Source organism: Oncorhynchus mykiss, chromosome 21 (assembly GCF_057628025.1).
Source record: "Oncorhynchus mykiss isolate SJ-2025 chromosome 21, ASM5762802v1, whole genome shotgun sequence".
Lineage (NCBI taxonomy): Eukaryota > Metazoa > Chordata > Actinopteri > Salmoniformes > Salmonidae > Oncorhynchus > Oncorhynchus mykiss.
In genome coordinates, this window is record NC_143042.1 from 31,843,205 (window position 1) to 31,860,803 (window position 17,599).

The window sequence follows — 17,599 nt, forward strand, 5'->3', positions numbered from 1 at the left end:
CAGATGTCATATATCCCTGTCAATCTTTAATACTATTTAAATAAAAATATTATAAATGTTTAATTAACTTCTTGCTCCTACTTGAGACGCAGATGTCTCAAGTAGACACCTGGAAATGCAAATGCGCTACGCTAATTGCTAAATGTACTCGTTAAAACTCAAACGTTCATCAAAATTCACATGCAGGGTATTGAATTAAAGCTACACTCGTTGTGAACCTAGCCAACAAGTCAGATTTTTAAAATGCTTTTCGGCGAAAGCATGAGAAGCTATTATCTGATAGCTTGCAACACCCCAAAATGCCTGAATGCGACGTAAACAAAGATTTAGCTTAGCCGGCGCTACACAAAACGCAGAAATAAAATATAAAACATTCATTACCTTTGACGAGCTTCTTTCTTGGCACTCCTATATGCCCCATAAACATCACTATTGGGTCTTTTTTTCATTTAAATCAGTCCATATATACCCAAAATAGCTTTCTATGGAAGCTGTGTGATTCAGAAAAAAACATTGTTTTAAAACGCTGCGTCATTTTTTTAAATTAAAAAAGTCGACGATAAACTTTCACAAAACACTTCGAAATACTTTTGTAATCCAACTTTAGGTATTAGTAAACGTTTCTAATCTATCAAAATGATTACAGGGCGATGTATATTCAATAGCTCCTCGTCTTCAAATCAATGGCTGCCAATGTGCACATTCAAAACATCCTGGTGGAGACCGGAAGAAATTGAATCCAGTTAGTTGGATTTACCAAGAAAAAAGTCCCTGGAAAATGACGACATCGTGTGGAATCTGTAGGAATTGCATGCAGGTCCATAATTCATTTTGTGCCCTTTTAACAACCCATGAAAGTGACGCATGGAAATAATTTTTAGCTTTCAGAGAGCAGTTTTTCTTGCGCTTTTCGATGAAACACACGATCTGTTATTCTTGAGCATACTTGAGACGCAGACGTCTCAAGTATGCCCCTGGAAATGCAAATGCGCTACGCTAAATGCTAAATGTACTCGTTACAACTCAATCTTTGATCAAAATTCACAAGCAGGGTATTGAATTAAAGCTACACTCGTTGTGAACCTAGCCAGCAAGTCAGATTTTTAAAATGCTTTTCGGCGAAAGCATCAGAAGCTATTATCTGATAGCATGCACCCCCCAAAATGCTAGCACGACACGTAAACAACAGATTTTGCGGTAGCCGGCGCTACCCAAAACGCAGAAATAAAATATAAAACATTCATTACCTTTGACGAGCTTCTTTCTTGGCACTCTTATATGCCCCATAAACATCACTATTGGGTCTTTTTTTCGTTTAAATCGGTCCATATATACCCAAAATAGCTTTGTATGGGAGCTGTGTCATTCAGAAAAAATCATCGTTTTTAAACGCTGCGTAATTTTTTTAAATTAAAAAAGTCGACGATAAACTTTCACAAAACACTTCGAAATCCTTTTGTAATCCAACTTTAGGTATTAGTAAACGTTTATAATCTATCAAAATGATTACAGGGCGATGTCTTTTCAATAGGTCTTCACTTGCAAAAACAATGGCTTCTAATATCTTCCTCAACTGCATCCGGGTGAAGACTGGGAAACTGGAGGTCAGATAGATGGATTTTCCAACAATTAATTCAATTGAAAATGAGGACAATGGCGCCATCGTGCGGAATTTGTATGAATTTCAGGCAGATCGCTATTAAATTCTGTTCTCTTTTAACAACTGGTGGAAGTGACTTATGGAAATTATTTTTAGCTTTCAGAGAGCAGTTTTTCTTGCGTTTTTCAATGAAACACACGATCTGTTATAGTCACAGCCGTGATTTAACCAGTTTTAGAAACTTCAGAGTGTTTTCTATCCACACATACTAATCATATGCATATACTATATTCCTGGCATGAGTAGCGGGACGCTGAAAAGTTGCGCGATTTTTAACAGAATGTTCGAAAAAGGAAGGGGTAGACTTAAGAGGTAGCCTAAACGAATGCTAAACATATTCTTTACTGTGTTAATGAAATCTCTACTTCGGGAATCCACTGTATTTTTTCTAAAAAATAACAGGGTTAACCTTAAAAATCAGTCACATCAATAATTGAATATACGTTTCATAGTTTGAGATACCTTATTTACCGTATTTAACCACCCCTAAGAACTGAAACATATTTTTCTATGTAATTTCCTGCCCTATTGACTTAATATATATCCTATCCAAACCTCAATGAATCTTATCTCCCCCTATTTTTTCTCAATGATAAATAGGATTTTTTTTTCTGTTGTAATAACAAATCAATAATAGCCAATTCAAAAACTTCACAGCTAATATTGTAAAATACCCTGAACCACTTTCTCATCTGCAGTTCAAACTAAAATTCTAACCCAAAACTATAACTCCGTTATAATTAATTTACCTTATAACTAGTAACCCAAATGACCACAAATTCATTATACAAATGGCTCTCCCCTGAGGCTGATCAGACCCCAAGAGATAGCCATGATAAGGTCAAAGGTCACACCACCCCTTTACATTCGTGTTCATCACCATATTAGACATATTAAAGAACCCTTTATCTTTAACCATTTTTATTCACTTGTCTAATTCAAACTCAGAAAATAAAACTCCTAATGTTCCATATGTGAGTGTTCCCCTTTAAGATATCTTATCTCTGGGAACAGGGAAATCCCCTTAACCCAAACGTTTACTACAACAACAAACCTAATAATTATGATAATGCCCTCAAACCATTCGTTTTAAATATCCTCGATGTTTCATGTAACTCATTCAGTCTATCTCCAAATTGTCGCCCCAAAATATTTTATACCCTGCCAAACACTCAAACAACTGTGATAAATGTGCACTGTCCCTTTAAGATAAGACATTCCTAGCCAGCCATACCCTATTGTAGACATTTCATTGTTCCCCGTAATGAAAACAGATAATGTTTAGAATACATTAACTTCTTGTTCAATTTCACTGGCGTTACCTAACCAAAAATCAATACTCGGGAAATAACCACAACTTTTTACGATTAAACTATTCTTACCTACCTATATTATAGGGGAGGCAGGGAAGCCTAGTGGTTAGAGCGTTGGACTAGTTGCAAGTTCAAATCCCCGAGCTGACAAGGTACAAGTCTGTCGTTCTGCACCTGAACAGGCAGTTAAACCCACTGTTACTAGGCCATAATTGAAAATAAGAATTTGTTCTTAACTGACTTGCCTAGTTAAATAAAGTAAAGTCAAATAAATAAAAAAAAGTAGAAAAATAGCCAAATATAGCTCAATGGAAGGCCTAGCAATTCTGTTGCTAGCTGTAGCATCTTTTCAGACGATATTCAGCTCCTTTAAAATAAAAACAATTGGAACTTTTAGCCACTTTTGAAAAGTAACTCAAAGCTATAATGCATGCATTTTCCCTCTAAATCCCACAACCCATTTTCTCTGTCATTATTTGAGGAACGTTGTTGTGTAGTCAACGTAAAATGACGCAGTTTTACCTTCAAGTCAGCCTGCCTCTGTAAAATATATATTCCCTATTCAGATTGAGTTCTGCTTTAAATTCTATCGACAAAGTTAAACCAACCAAACTTCTCAACTTTCTATACCCTAACATTTAAACGTACCATGTTCTGTGCTAAATGTATCGTATGTCAGTCGATTCACAAAAACATATATCATCCTGGTGGCACAAAACTGTATCGTATCTCTTCGTTATTCCCTAAAATTAATCAGGTTTAGGTGACTTTCTCTTCTATGATACATTTATTTAAATATGACTCTCAATACATTATTCTAGCAGATCATTTTGGGCAAAATAGCGTATAACATCAAAATTGTCTCGCCATTATTTTGAATGAATTCTTCTTTCAATTCAACCTAAACAACATATTAAACGTTCAGTTCATATCTTATACAAACACTGGCGACGGTATTTTTTCAGGCAAAACATACAAATAGATGAATTACAATCTAAAATCAATTTTAGTCTGTCGGTTTCAAAGCTGAGATAAGAACCTTAGTGTCCTGCTATTTAAATGATTGAGTTTCCCCCCCAATAATTATATTATTATTATTGTCTGTAGTCGCAAACTCCGGCACCGAGAATTCCCAGGAAATAGTCCTAATTTAAACCCTTCCTGACTATTTTAGTAGTATCAGCTTCTATTCAGGGTCTTTGTCTGGGTCAGATTTTGGACGCCTCCCTTCCTTTTCCTTTGTTCTCAGCTCCCTTCCTCGCCTCGGCTAACCATATCCTAGCTGTATTTAGCCCATCTGCCCGTTGTTTATCTGTCTTTTCTCCACTAACCCTATTTATTTGTTTAATCATTGATTAATAACCCCTCTGGCTTCAAAACCCCGTAGGAATAGCAAAGCTCCCATTATTGATGAATTCAAAAAAAATTAGAACATCAATCAAAGAACTCAAAACCCCCCAGAATCGAGAATAAAGGCTACTGACCTTGCCGCCGACTGGGAAAAGCATTGTCGTTGGATCTAGTCACCGTCCCTGTCGGTCTGGGGTGTACACCGGCCTGGTCTTTTCACCCTCAATTCAGAGGCCAGGTCTTAAATAACGGGACCCGGCCCGCTCGTGCACAATGTTTTGGCGTACGACCTTCAGATGGCAGAGACGGGTATTTTAGATCAAGCTCGAAGGACCAATTGTTGCAGGAATTAAATTCCTCTGTTTTAATACCCAATTAAAATTAAACACTCTGTCAATTCATAAGAATTTGTATGACTCCTATTTGTATAAAATGAACAGAGCCCAGTCTAAAAGTCAATCAGCAGTGTTTATTCACGAGAGTACTGTCCATTATACATTTTACCACAGGTTATAAACTGAAAATGACGTCATTAGTTTTAGCCCGTGTCATCTCCGCTCCAGTACAATGGCTGTATGGTTCTCACATCGTCTCCCCCTATTAAGATACTATATGTCCGAGCCAAGGCCAGCTTGTGTAGATAAGCCTTCTAGCCAGTCTGGCTATAAGTTCATTCATTTCTACCATGGTACAGACAGTCATTGTTCTAATTCTTGATTATATTTACACACATTATATTCAGTACTAGGATTAATAAGAATATTCATACATATACAGTAACATAATAGTATTCTGATTAGCACATATACAGTAACATAATAGTATTCTGATAAGGCAGTCCTGATTGAAATGTATACATATTTAGTCATTATTGATAACAAAATCCTTTATTCAACCCGCCATCTACCCACCTGGGGACTGAGGGTTATGAGAGAACCCCCACATCACTAGCTTCTCTTTATTAAACCTGCCATCTACCCACCTGGGGACTGAGGGTTATGAGAGAACCCCCACATCAGTAGCTTCTCTTTATTCAACCTGCCATCTACCCACCTGGGGACTGAGGGTTATGAGAGAACCCCCACCTCACTAGCTTGCATGTTCTGCAGCCTTGTAAAGATAAGGAGGGGATGACTGGGAGGCAGGTTGGCATTTATTGTCATGAATCTTGCCCTGGAGGCAGGTTGGCATTTATTGTCATGAATCTTGCCCTGGAGGCAGGTTGGCATTTATTGTCATGAATCTTGCCCTGGAGGCAGTTCAGCAAAGTGGTCACTAGCTGGCACAGGCACAAATAAATACAATCTGATTTTAATCGTAACCTTAACCTTCATTTAAGATAATACTGACTTGTCTAGTTAAATTACATTTACATTTTTGTTTTTGAAATTAAGACCATGAAACAAAATAATTTTCCACAGCCAATTTTGACTTTGTAGCTGGCATATTTAGAGGAAATCACACAGTTCTGCCTCCAGGTAAAGATTCATGACAAACATCAACCTGCGACTGGGAGAGGCAATGTGAAATCAATAACGGAATTGTTTTCACAATTAATTTTAGTATAGTTTATTATGAAAAGTAGTACAAAAGTACAATATATCCTGTATACTTGTACAGCTATGGAGAGTATGTCCATATATAATTGTACAGTTCAATATAAAAGACATACAACAAATGATCACATTGGTATTTTTGTAAGAGGTCTTGGGTCACAATTATAGGAAGAGGTGTGTGTGTGTGTGTGTGTATGAGAGTGTGTCCAGTGTGTCCTGTGTGTGTGTGTGTGTGTCCTGTGTGAGAATGTGTGAGTTCAGTGTGTGTATGTGTGTGTCCAGTGTGTGTATGTGTGTGTCCAGTGTGTGTGTGTGTGTCCAGTGTGTGTCTGTGTCCAGTGTGTGTGTGTGTGTGTCCAGTGTGTGTCTGTGTCCAGTGTGTGTGTGTGTGTGTGTCCAGCGTGTGTGTGTGTGTGTAGCGTGTGTGTGTGTGTGTCCAGCGTGTGTGTGTCCAGTGTGTGTGTGAGTCCAGTGTATGTGTGTGTGTGTGTGTGTGTGTGAGTCCAGTGTGTGTGTGTGAGTCCAGTGGGTGTGTATCACTGACACAGAGACACTGAGGCACCATCACCCCAAAGCCTTAACCCTGGATAGAGGGGCTCAGTGAATGTGGGGGTGAATGTGATCAGGTGGGTCAGTGTGTCAGAGGAGGCTCTATAGAAGGACAGAGTGCCGGCTGGCCAGTCCAGATACACTCCTACTCTGTGGGAGCTGGAGGGGGGGACGTCTATGGTAGTGGGATTATTATTGTGACAGGCATAGTAACGGTTGTCAGTGCAGACCAGACTCCAGGACTTGTCATTGTATCCAAGACAACAGTCATCACCCTCTCCTCTCCTGCTGATTCCTTTATATGTCACTCCTATATCAGCCCCCCCCTCCCACTCCACTCTACCTCCCAGTAACAGCGCCCAGTCAGACCCTCTCTACACAGCACCTGTCTACAGTCCTTAAATCTCTCTGGGTGATCAGGATATGGCTGCTCCTCTGTCCTACATGTCACCTTTCTGTTCTCCTCAGACAGAGAGAGGTGACTGTCTACTGTGTTTGGGTCCACTGTGAGATCACAGACATCTGATGGATGAAACCAGACACAATATTAGAAATCATCATCATTCACATTAGAATGTTAACTCACTTTTCACTAATTAATTTAATGTAGATGTTTCTAGGTATCAAAAGGAGAAGTTAAGGTAACTTGAGACTTGTTGACTTGTTGAATTATCATATGTTATACTGTATGGTAATATAAAACACACTTATTTACATTATTAAACACACACACACATTGTCAAAGCAAATTCTTCACAGCAGTCAACACTCACATTTTCTAAGCCCAGGTTTCATTGTGTTCTCTCCACCATGTTCCACACTGTAGCGGTAAGCAGAAGAACAGACAGTCATTGAGGGATACACCTGAACTCACACACACACGCACACACACACAGAACACACACACTGGACACATGCACGCACAAATTGGACACTAACACACACACACACACACACACACACACTCACACACACACACAACACACACACACTGGACACACGCGGATATACAGCATATAACTTCAAGCAAATGTTTGTCTGTGTGTGTGTGTGTGTGTGTGTGTGTGTGTGTGTGTGTGTGTGTGTGTGTGTGTGTGTGTGCGTGCGTGTGTGTGTGTGTGTGTGTGTGTGTGTGTGTGTGTGTGTGTGTGTGTGTGTGTGTGTGTGTGTTAGTGTCCAATTTGTGCGTGCATGTGTCCAGTGTGTGTGTTCTGTGTGTGTGTGTGTGTTCCTGTCACTGGACCCACACACACACTGGACACACACACACTCAGCATCTAACTTTGTCCAAGTGTTGGTAAGAATGTTTGTCTTAAGTAGCCTTATAAGTCAAACATGTCTGATATGAACATTGACATAAACCCTCTACATACTTGAGTTTCTCCAATCTGCAGTGTGGATCCTCCAGTCCAGCAGAGAGCAGTCTGACTCCTGAGTCTCCTGGGTGATTGTAGCTCAGGTCCAGCTCTCTCAGGTGTGAGGTGTTTGACCTGAGAGCTGAGACCAGAGAAGCACAGCCTTCCTCTGTGACTAGACAGCCTGACAGCCTGCAAAGAGTCAAATCATATTAAAATCACACTGATATTCTTTGGTGGTGAAAATAGTGGCAGTATATTCTTCTCCATATTCATGTCAAACCCTGATATGTTTCTTGTCTTGTGATTGTCTCCACCCCTCCAGGTGTCACTTATTTCCCTGGTGTATATATCCCTGGTGTATATATCTCTGTGTTTCCCTGGTGTATATATCTCTGTGTTTCCCTGGTGTATATATCCCTGTGTCTCCCTGGTGTATATATCCCTGTGTCTCCCTGGTGTATATATCCCTGTGTTTCCCTGGTGTATTTATCCCTGTGTTTCCCTGGTGTATATATCCCTGGTGTATATATCCCTGTGTTTCCCTGGTGTACATATCCCTGGTGTATATATTCCTGGTGTATATATCCCTGTGTTTCCCTGGTGTATATATCCCTGTGTTTCCCTGGTGTATATATCCCTGGTGTATATATCCCTGGTGTATATATCCCTGGTGTATATATCCCTGGTGTGTATATCCCTGGTGTATGTTTCCCTGGTGAATTTATCCCTGTGTTTCCCTGGTGTATATATTCCTGTGTTTCCCTGGTGTATACGTCCCTGTGTTTTCCTGGTGTATATGTCCCTGTGTTTCCCTGGTGTATATGTCCCTGTGTTTCCCTGGTGTATATATCCCTGTGTTTCCCTGGTGAATATAACCCTGTGTTCCCCTGGTGTATATATCCCTGATGTATTTATCCCTGTGTTTCCCTGGTGTATATATCCCTGTGTTCCCCTGGTGTATATATCCCTGATGTATTTATCCCTGTGTTTCCCTGGTGTATGTTTCCCTGGTGTATATATCCCTGTGTTTCCCTGGTGTATATATCCCTGTGTTTCCCTGGTATATATATATATATCCCTGTGTTTCCCTGGTGTACATATCCCTGGTGTATATATCACTGGTGTATATATCCCTGTGTTTCCCTGGTGTATATATCCCTGGTGTATATATCTCTGTGTTTCCCTGGTGTATATATCCCTGTGTCTCCCTGGTGTATATATCCCTGTGTTTCCCTGGTGTATATATCCCTGTGTTTCCCTGGTGTATATATCCCTGTGTTTACCTGGTGTATATGTCCCTGTGTTTCCCTGGTTTATATGTCCCTGTGTTTCCCTGGTGTATATGTCCCTGTGTTTCCCTGGTGTATTTATCCCTGTGTTCCCCTGGTGTATATATCCCTGGTGTATTTATCCCTGTGTTTCCCTGGTGTATGTTTCCCTGGTGTATATATCCCTGTGTTTCCCTGGTGTATATATCCCTGTGTCTCCCTGGTGTATATATCCCTGTGTTTCCCTGGTGTATATATCCCTGTGTTTCCCTGGTGTATATATCCCTGTGTTTCTCTGGTGTATATGTCCCTGTGTTTCCCTGGTGTATATGTCCCTGTATTTCCCTGGTGTATATGTCCCTGTGTTTCTCTGGTGTATTTATCCCTGTGTTTCCCTGTTGTATATATCCCTGGTGTATATATCCCTGTGTTTCCCTGGTGTATTAATCCCTGTGTTTCCCTGGTGTATATGTCCCTGTGTTTCCCTGGTGTATATATCCCTGTTTTTCCCTGGTGTATATATCCCTGTGTTCCCCTGGTGTATATATCCCTGGTGTATTTATCCCTGTGTTTCCCTGGTGTATGTTTCCCTGGTGTATATATCCCTGTGTTTCCCTGGTGTATATATCCCTGTGTTTCCCTGATATATATATATATCCCTGTGTTTCCCTGGTGTACATATCCCTGGTGTATATATCCCTGGTGTATATATCCCTGTGTTTCCCTGGTGTATATGTCCCTGTGTTTCCCTGGTTTATATGTCCCTGTGTTTCCCTGGTGTATATGTCCCTGTGTTTCCCTGGTGTATTTATCCCTGTGTTCCCCTGGTGTATTTATCCCTGTGTTTCCCTGGTGTATATATCCCTGTGTTTCCCTGGTGTATATATCCCTGTGTTTCTCTGGTGTATATGTCCCTGTGTTTCCCTGGTGTATATGTCCCTGTGTTTCCCTGGTGTATATGTCCCTGTGTTTCTCTGGTGTATTTATCCCTGTGTTTCCCTGGTGTATATATCCCTGTGTTTCCCTGGTATATATATTTATATATCCCTGTGTTTCCCTGGTGTATATATCACTGGTGTATATATCCCTGTGTTTCCCTGGTGTATATATCCCTGGTGTATATATCTCTGTGTTTCCCTGGTGTATATATCCCTGTGTCTCCCTGGTGTATATATCCCTGTGTTTCCCTGGTGTATATATCCCTGTGTTTCCCTGGTATATATATATATATATCCCTGTGTTTCCCTGGTGTACATATCCCTGGTGTATATATCCCTGGTGTATATATCCCTGTGTTTCCCTGGTGTATTTATCCCTGTGTTTCCCTGGTATATATATATATATATCCCTGTGTTTCCCTGGTGTATATATCCCTGGTGTATATATCCCTGGTGTATTTATCCCTGTGTTTCCCTGGTGTATATATCCCTGTGTTTCCCTGGTATATACATATATATATCCCTGTGTTTCCCTGGTGTATATATCCCTGTGTTTCCCTGGTATATATATATATCCCTGTGTTTCCCTGGTGTACATATCCCTGGTGTATATATCCCTGGTGTATATATCCCTGGTGTATATATCCCTGGTGTATATATCCCTGGTGTATGTTTCCCTGGTGTATTTATCCCTGTGTTTCCCTGGTGTATATATCCCTGTGTTTCCCCGGTGTATATATCCCTGTGTTTTCCCGGTGTATATATCCCTGTGTTTCCCTGGTGTATTTATCCCTGGTGTATATATCCCTGTGTTTCCCTTGTGTATTTATCCCTGTGTATCCCTGGTGTATTTATCCCTGTGTTTCCCTGGTGTATATATCCCTGTGTTTCCCTGGTGTATATATCCCTGGTGTATTTATTCCTGTGTTTCCCTGGTGTATATATCCCTGGTGTATTTATCTCTGTGTTTCCCTGGTGTATATATCCCTGGTGTATATATCCCTGGTGGATTTATCCCTGTGTTTCCCTGGTGAATTTATCCCTGTGTTCCCTGTTTCTCTGTACCAGTTTGTCTTGTATGTTTATAAAGTCAACCAGCGTTTTTCTATACTCCTGCTTCTTTTCGTTCCTCACGGTTTTTGTCCCTTGCCTGTTTTCTGGACTCTGTACCCGCCTGTCTGACCAGTCTGCCTGTCCTGACCTCTAGTCTGCCTGACCAGTCTGCCTGTCCTGACCTCTAGTCTGCCTCACCAGTCTGCCTGTCCTGACCTCTAGCCTGCCTGACCAGTCTGCCTGTCCTGTCCAGTCTGTCTGTCCTGACCTCTAGTCTGCCTGTCCTGACCTCCTGACCTCTAGCCTGCCTGACCAGTCTGCCTGTCCTGACCTCTAGTCTGCCTGACCAGTCTGCCTGTCCTGTCCAGTCTGTCTGTCCTGACCTCCTGACCTCTAGCCTGCCTGACCAGTCTGCCTGTCCTGACCTCTAGTCTGCCTGACCAGTCTGCCTGTCCTGTCCAGTCTGTCTGTCCTGACCTCTAGCCTGCCTGTCCTGACCTCTAACCTGCCTGTCCTGACTTCTAGCCTCCCTGACCAGTCTGCCTGTCCTGTCCAGTCTGTCTGTCCTGACCTCTAGCCTGCCTAACCAGTCTGCCTGTCCTGACCTCTAGTCTGCCTGACCAGTCTGCCTGTCCTGTCCAGTCTGTCTGTCCTGACCTCTAGTCTGCCTGTCTTGACCTCTAGCCTGCCTGACCAGTCTGCCTGTCCTGTCCAGTCTGTCTGTTCTGACCTCTAGTCTGTCTGCCACTCTGTGCCTCCTGGACTCTGATCTGGTTATGACCTTTGGCCTGTCCGCGACCATTCTCGTGCCTCTCCCTTTTAGCATATTAATTAACATCAAAGACTAACCATCTGCCTCCCGTGCCATCTGGGTCTCACCTTGTGCCTTAAACCACACTGCTATTCTTTGAGGGTATCACCTTTTATTTGAGGGTAGTTTAATACATTTCCAACATTTTAGATTTGAGATCAAATGTTTCAAATGAGGTGACAATATATAATGTCACCTTTTATTTGAGGGTATTTTAATACATATCTGTTTCACCATTTAGAAAAATAAAAGCACTTTATGTATCTAGTCCCCCTATTTGAAGAAGTCATAAGTATTCTGACCAATTAACTCATAGTTTATTAAAATAGTCATAAGTTTAGTATTTGGTCCCATATTCTTTGAACACAATGACTACATCAAGCCTGTGACTGCCATGATTGAGAAAGATCATGAATGAATCATGAATAATAATGAGTGAGGGAGTTAGAGGCTACAACAAAACATCCTAACCTCTCACCTTTAACCTCAAATAAAAGGTGACATTCTGTACTGTCTCCTAATATGAAACATTCTATCTCAAATCCAAAATGCTGGAGCAGAGCACCACATTTAAAACTGTAAGCTTCACTGTCCAAACACATATGGTGTTTACTATATGTGCCTGGTAAACACATGTGGATCTGGTGAACAGTTATCACTTGTTGACCAACTACAGGAATACTGACCTCAGAGTCTCCAGTTTACAGTGGGGATTCCCCAGTCCAGCAGAGAGCAGCTTCACTCCTGAATCCTTCAGGTCATTGTTACTCAGATCCAGCTCTCTCAGGTGTGAGGGGTTTGACTCCAGAGCTGAGACCAGAGAAGCACAGCCTTCCTCTGTGACTAGACAGCCTGACAGCCTGCAAAGAGTCAAATCATATTAAAATCACACTGCTATTCTTTGGTGGTGAAAATAGTGGGAGTATATTATTTCAACATATTCAGATATATCAGTGTCCTGAAACCTTCCATATCTATTCGTAAAATAGTGTATCATCATAAAAAATGACAAATGATCAAAGTATTGTCTGCAGATAGAAACATGTATAGTACAAATATTATAGTAGACTGACCAGACCAGTTTAAAAAGCAGTATCAGTCAGAAGACAGACAGTGAGGAATCAGATTTAGATTGTATTGAGTATACAGTCCACACCATATCTATTTAGACAGTGAGGTATCAGATTTAGATTGTATTGAGTATACAGTCCACACCATATCTATTTTGACAGTGAGGTATCAGATTTAGATTGTATTGAGTATACAGTCCACACCATATCTATTTAGACAGTGAGGTATCAGATTTAGATTGTATTGAGTATACAGTCCACACCATATCTATTTAGACAGTGAGGAATCAGATTTAGATTGTATTGAGTATACAGTCCACACCATATATATTTTGACAGTGAGGTATCAGATTTAGATTGTATTGAGTATACAGTCCACACCATATATATTTAGACAGTGAGGTATCAGATTTAGATTGTATTGAGTATACAGTCCACACCATATCTATTTTGACAGTGAAGCTAATATTTTAAATGTGTCTCTATTCTCCAACATTTTGGATTTGAGGTCAAATGTTTCATATGAGGTGACAGTTTATAATGTCACCTTTAATTTGAGGGTATTTTAAGACATATGTGTTTCACTATTAAAAATGAAAACAATTTATGTTTCCAGTCTCCCCATTTGAAGAAGTCTTAAGTTTTATGAACAATTCACTCATAGTGTATTAAAATAGTCAAAAAATTAGTTTTTTGTCATAAACTCGTTGGTTGCATTTGCAGTTTGTTTTGGTTGTGTTTTTGGTTGTTTTGCCCAATAATAAAATGGTGGATGATGAGTGGATTACTTTTCTGTCTAAGAGAGTAGATAACATGTTTCTAAACAATAATAAATTAATCCTGATGATGCAATGATTAAGAAAAATCATGAAAGAATCATGAATAATAATGAGTGAGAAAGTTACAGAGGCTACAATAAAGCATGCTAACCTCTCACCATTACCAATAACAGAGACAACAACAAAACATGCTAACCTCTCACCATTACCAATAAAAGAGGCTACAACAAAACATGCTAACCTCTCACCATTACCAACAACAGAGGCTACAACAAAACATGCTAACCTCTCCACCATTACCAATAACAGAGGATACAACAAAACATACTAACCTCTCACCATTACCAACAACAGAGGCTACAACAAAACATGCTAACCTCTCACCATTACCAATAACAGAGGCTACAACAAAACATGCTAACCTCTCACCATTACCAATAACAGAGGGGGTCTGATCTTTGTGCCTCTGCAACTTTCTCATTCATCATTATCATCGATTCATTCCTGATTATTCATCATCATAGTAGCATCCACATGAATGTAGAAGTGTTCAGAAACATCTTCTATTCTTACTGACAATACAAGTGAAGTGACTCCAAAATGACAGGACATTATTCACCATTCACTTTCTATTAGGAAAAACATCTAAAACACAACCAAGACAAACTGCAAATTAATTCAACAAGTTAGTAAAATCACAAGCTTGATGTAATCACTGCAGGCATGGAACATGGGACCAAATACTAAACTTATGACTACTTTAATACACTATAAGTGAATATAACCGAATAATTACGACTTTTCAAATGGGAGAACTACATACATAAAGTGCTTTCATATCTGATAATACTGACCTCAGAGTCTCCAGTTTACAGTGGGGATTCCCCAGTCCAGCAGAGAGCAGCTTCACTCCTGAATCCTTCAGGTCATTGTTACTCAGATCCAGCTCTCTCAGGTGTGATGGGTTTGACCTCAGAGCTGAGACCAGAGAAACACAGCCTTCCTCTGTGACTCCACAGCCTGACAGCCTGACAAAGAGATCATCATGACTTCACAAACACCAGTTTAACACCAGTAGTATAGAAGGACAATGGCAGATGCATTTGGTTTATTCTCTCAAACAACATATAGATTCATCTTCCGTCTCCCAGAATTGTATGGTCATATTTTTATACTAATGTGAAAATCAATGAATTTATTCAATATGTTTTTCAAAATAATATATTATACATATTATAATACATATTTTTCTCTAAACTGAATATTTCTTCCTGATGATTAGTTCTTACATGTCATTTTATTTACTCACAGAACAGCTCTGGAGGCTTTGACCACTGGCAGCAGCCTCAGAAGACCTTCCTCTGATCTGGAATATTTCTTCAGGTCAAACACATCCAGCTCCTTTTCTGAAGTCAGCAACACAAAGACCAGAGCTGACCACTGTGCAGGTGACAGGTTGGGTTTTGAGAGACTTCCTGAGGTCGGTATCTTTGGATCTCCTCCACTAGAGAATGGTCATTCAGTTCATTCAGACAGTGGAACAGATTGATGCTCCTCTCTGGAGAGAGATCCTCCCCGATCTTCTCCTTGACATACTTGACTGTTTCTTCATGGCTCTGTGAGCTGCTTCTTGTCTTTGTCAGTAGACCTCGTAAGTGTTTCTGATTGGACTCCAGTGAGAGGCCCAGAAGGAAGCGGAGGAAAAGGTCCAGGTTTCCCGTCTCACTTTGTAAGGCTTTATCCACAGCACTCTTGTAGACAATACCTTCAGGCTTGTCGTTTGTTTGCAGTTCATCCATTAGATTCTCATTGTTGTTGATGAATGAGAGGAACACATATACAGCAGCCAGAAACTCCTGAATGCTCAGATGTACGAAGCAGTACACCTTGACCTGGAACAGAACACATTCCTCTTTAAAGATCTGTGTGCACAATCCTGAGTACACTGAGGCTTCATTAACATCAATGCCAGACTCTTTCAGGTCTTCTTCATAGAAAATCAGATTACCCTTCACAAGCTGTTGAAAAGCCAGTTTTCCCAGTGACAGAATGCTCTCTTTATTCCAGTGTGGACCTGTCTCTTCTTTCCCAAGATACTTTTCGTTCTTCTGTTTAGTATGAAACACCACAAGGTGTGTGTACATCTCAGTCAGAGTCTTGGGCATCTCTTCTCTCTTATGTTCCAGCATGTGTTCAAGAACTGTTGCAGAAATCCAACAGAAGACTGGAATGTGGCACATGATGTGGAGGCTCCTTGATGTCTTTATGTGTGAGATGATTCTGCTGGCCAGGTCCTCATCACTGAATCTCTTCCTGAAGTACTCCTCCTTCTGTGGGTCATTGAACCCTCGTACCTCTGTCACCTGGTCAACACACCATGAAGGGATCTTATTGGCTGCTGCAGGTCGGGTAGTTATCCAGAGGAGAGCAGAGGGAAGCAGATTTCCCTTGATGAGATTTGTCAGCAGAACATCCACTGAGGTTGACTCTGTGACGTCACAACAGATCTTGTTCTTCTGGAAGTCTAGGGGCAGTCGGCACTCATCCAGACCATCAAAGATGAACAGAACTTTGTACTTGTTGTAGATGGAGATTCCTGATTGTTTGGTTTCCATTGAGAAGTGATTGAGAAGTTCAATGAAAGTGTTTTCCCCTTTCATCAAATTCAGCTCCCGGAAAGGGAATGAAAATACAAATTGGACATCCTGATTTGCTTTTCCTTCAGCCCAGTCCAGAATGAACTTCTGCACAGAGACTGTTTTTCCAATGCCAGCGACTCCCTTTGTCAGCACAGTTCTGATAGGTTTGTCTTGTCCAGTTAAGGGTTTGAAGATGTCGTTACATTTGATTGCAGTCTCTGGTCTTGCTTGTTTCCTGGTTGTTGTCTCAATCTGTCTCAGCTCATGTTCATTATTGACCTCTCCTGTTCCACCCTCTGTGATGTAGAGCTCTGTGTAGATCTTATTGAGAAGTGTTGGGTTTCCTTGTTTAGCGATCCCCTCAAATACACATTGAAACTTCTTCTTCAGATTAGATTTGAGTTCACAAATCACAGCAGGATCATCTGAATCTAGAAATAACACAGAGGATATTAATATTATGTCTGTTTTAATGCCTACAGTATTGTAGGACTGTTATAAAGTTTTACATTATAATAATTTATTCTCTTAACTGACTGTATAAATGTGTAAATGTTTTCATAATGCATTACAGACTGGTGTGACTGATTATATTATTATTGGTATTATTGATGGTATTATTAATGTAGTCTCTTTCTCTAAATGAATCAGTACAACACATCCCTGCTGCTACTTGATGAGGTCACTTGTGTTAAGGTGTTGTGTTAAGGCTGCTACAATATCATTGAGTTACACAGCTACTTTCGCTGTACTTTAGCTACAGCTTTTAAATGTTATTAAACAGCATTCAACATGAGGCAGACAGATATTACATTTCTCCAGTGTGTCAGCAAGCTCCTTCTGGTTCATTTTCCTCAGGATGTGCAGTGTGATCTTCAGAGCCCCCTCTCTGGCACTGCTCTCCTGCTTCTCATCTTCAGCATCCACCACTTCCTTATCCTGCTTCTGACTCTCAAAGCCTTCTGGGAGTTCTGGACTAAGAATTCTCTTGAACGTCTTCAGCTCGTTCTTCACAAATGTCATAATTTTCTCTTCGAGCAACTGAAATAAAACAAGTAAATAAGTTAAGAAAGAGACAAAATGCTTTCTCATTAACACATTAATGAATGATTGACAGATCAACGTTACTAGAGTTAAACAAAAACAAATGTACATAACAGGACCACATACACTGAATATGGAGGCCAGGTCCGTTTGATGACTCTGGGAAGACTGACCACTGAGAATCTCTGACTCTGATCTCTCCTGTTGGTTT

General features: G+C 40.4%; 2 pseudogenes across 2 annotated transcripts; both read right to left on the reverse strand.

Moving 5' to 3' along the window:
• Positions 1-5,880: 5,880 nt before the first annotated feature.
• LOC149973059 (ribonuclease inhibitor-like) lies at positions 5,881-14,832 on the reverse strand (annotated as a pseudogene). The gene is made up of 6 exons (XR_016490083.1): positions 14,828-14,832; positions 14,560-14,733; positions 12,543-12,716; positions 7,802-7,975; positions 7,202-7,248; positions 5,881-6,950 (listed from the first exon to the last, which is right to left on the reverse strand). The product of XR_016490083.1 is annotated as a ribonuclease inhibitor-like (transcript).
• A 55-nt stretch (positions 14,833-14,887) lies between these two features.
• LOC118938465 (NLR family CARD domain-containing protein 3-like) lies at positions 14,888-17,379 on the reverse strand (annotated as a pseudogene). The gene is made up of 2 exons (XR_016490271.1): positions 17,157-17,379; positions 14,888-16,775 (listed from the first exon to the last, which is right to left on the reverse strand). The product of XR_016490271.1 is annotated as an NLR family CARD domain-containing protein 3-like (transcript).
• Between the last annotated feature and the right edge of the window lie 220 nt (positions 17,380-17,599).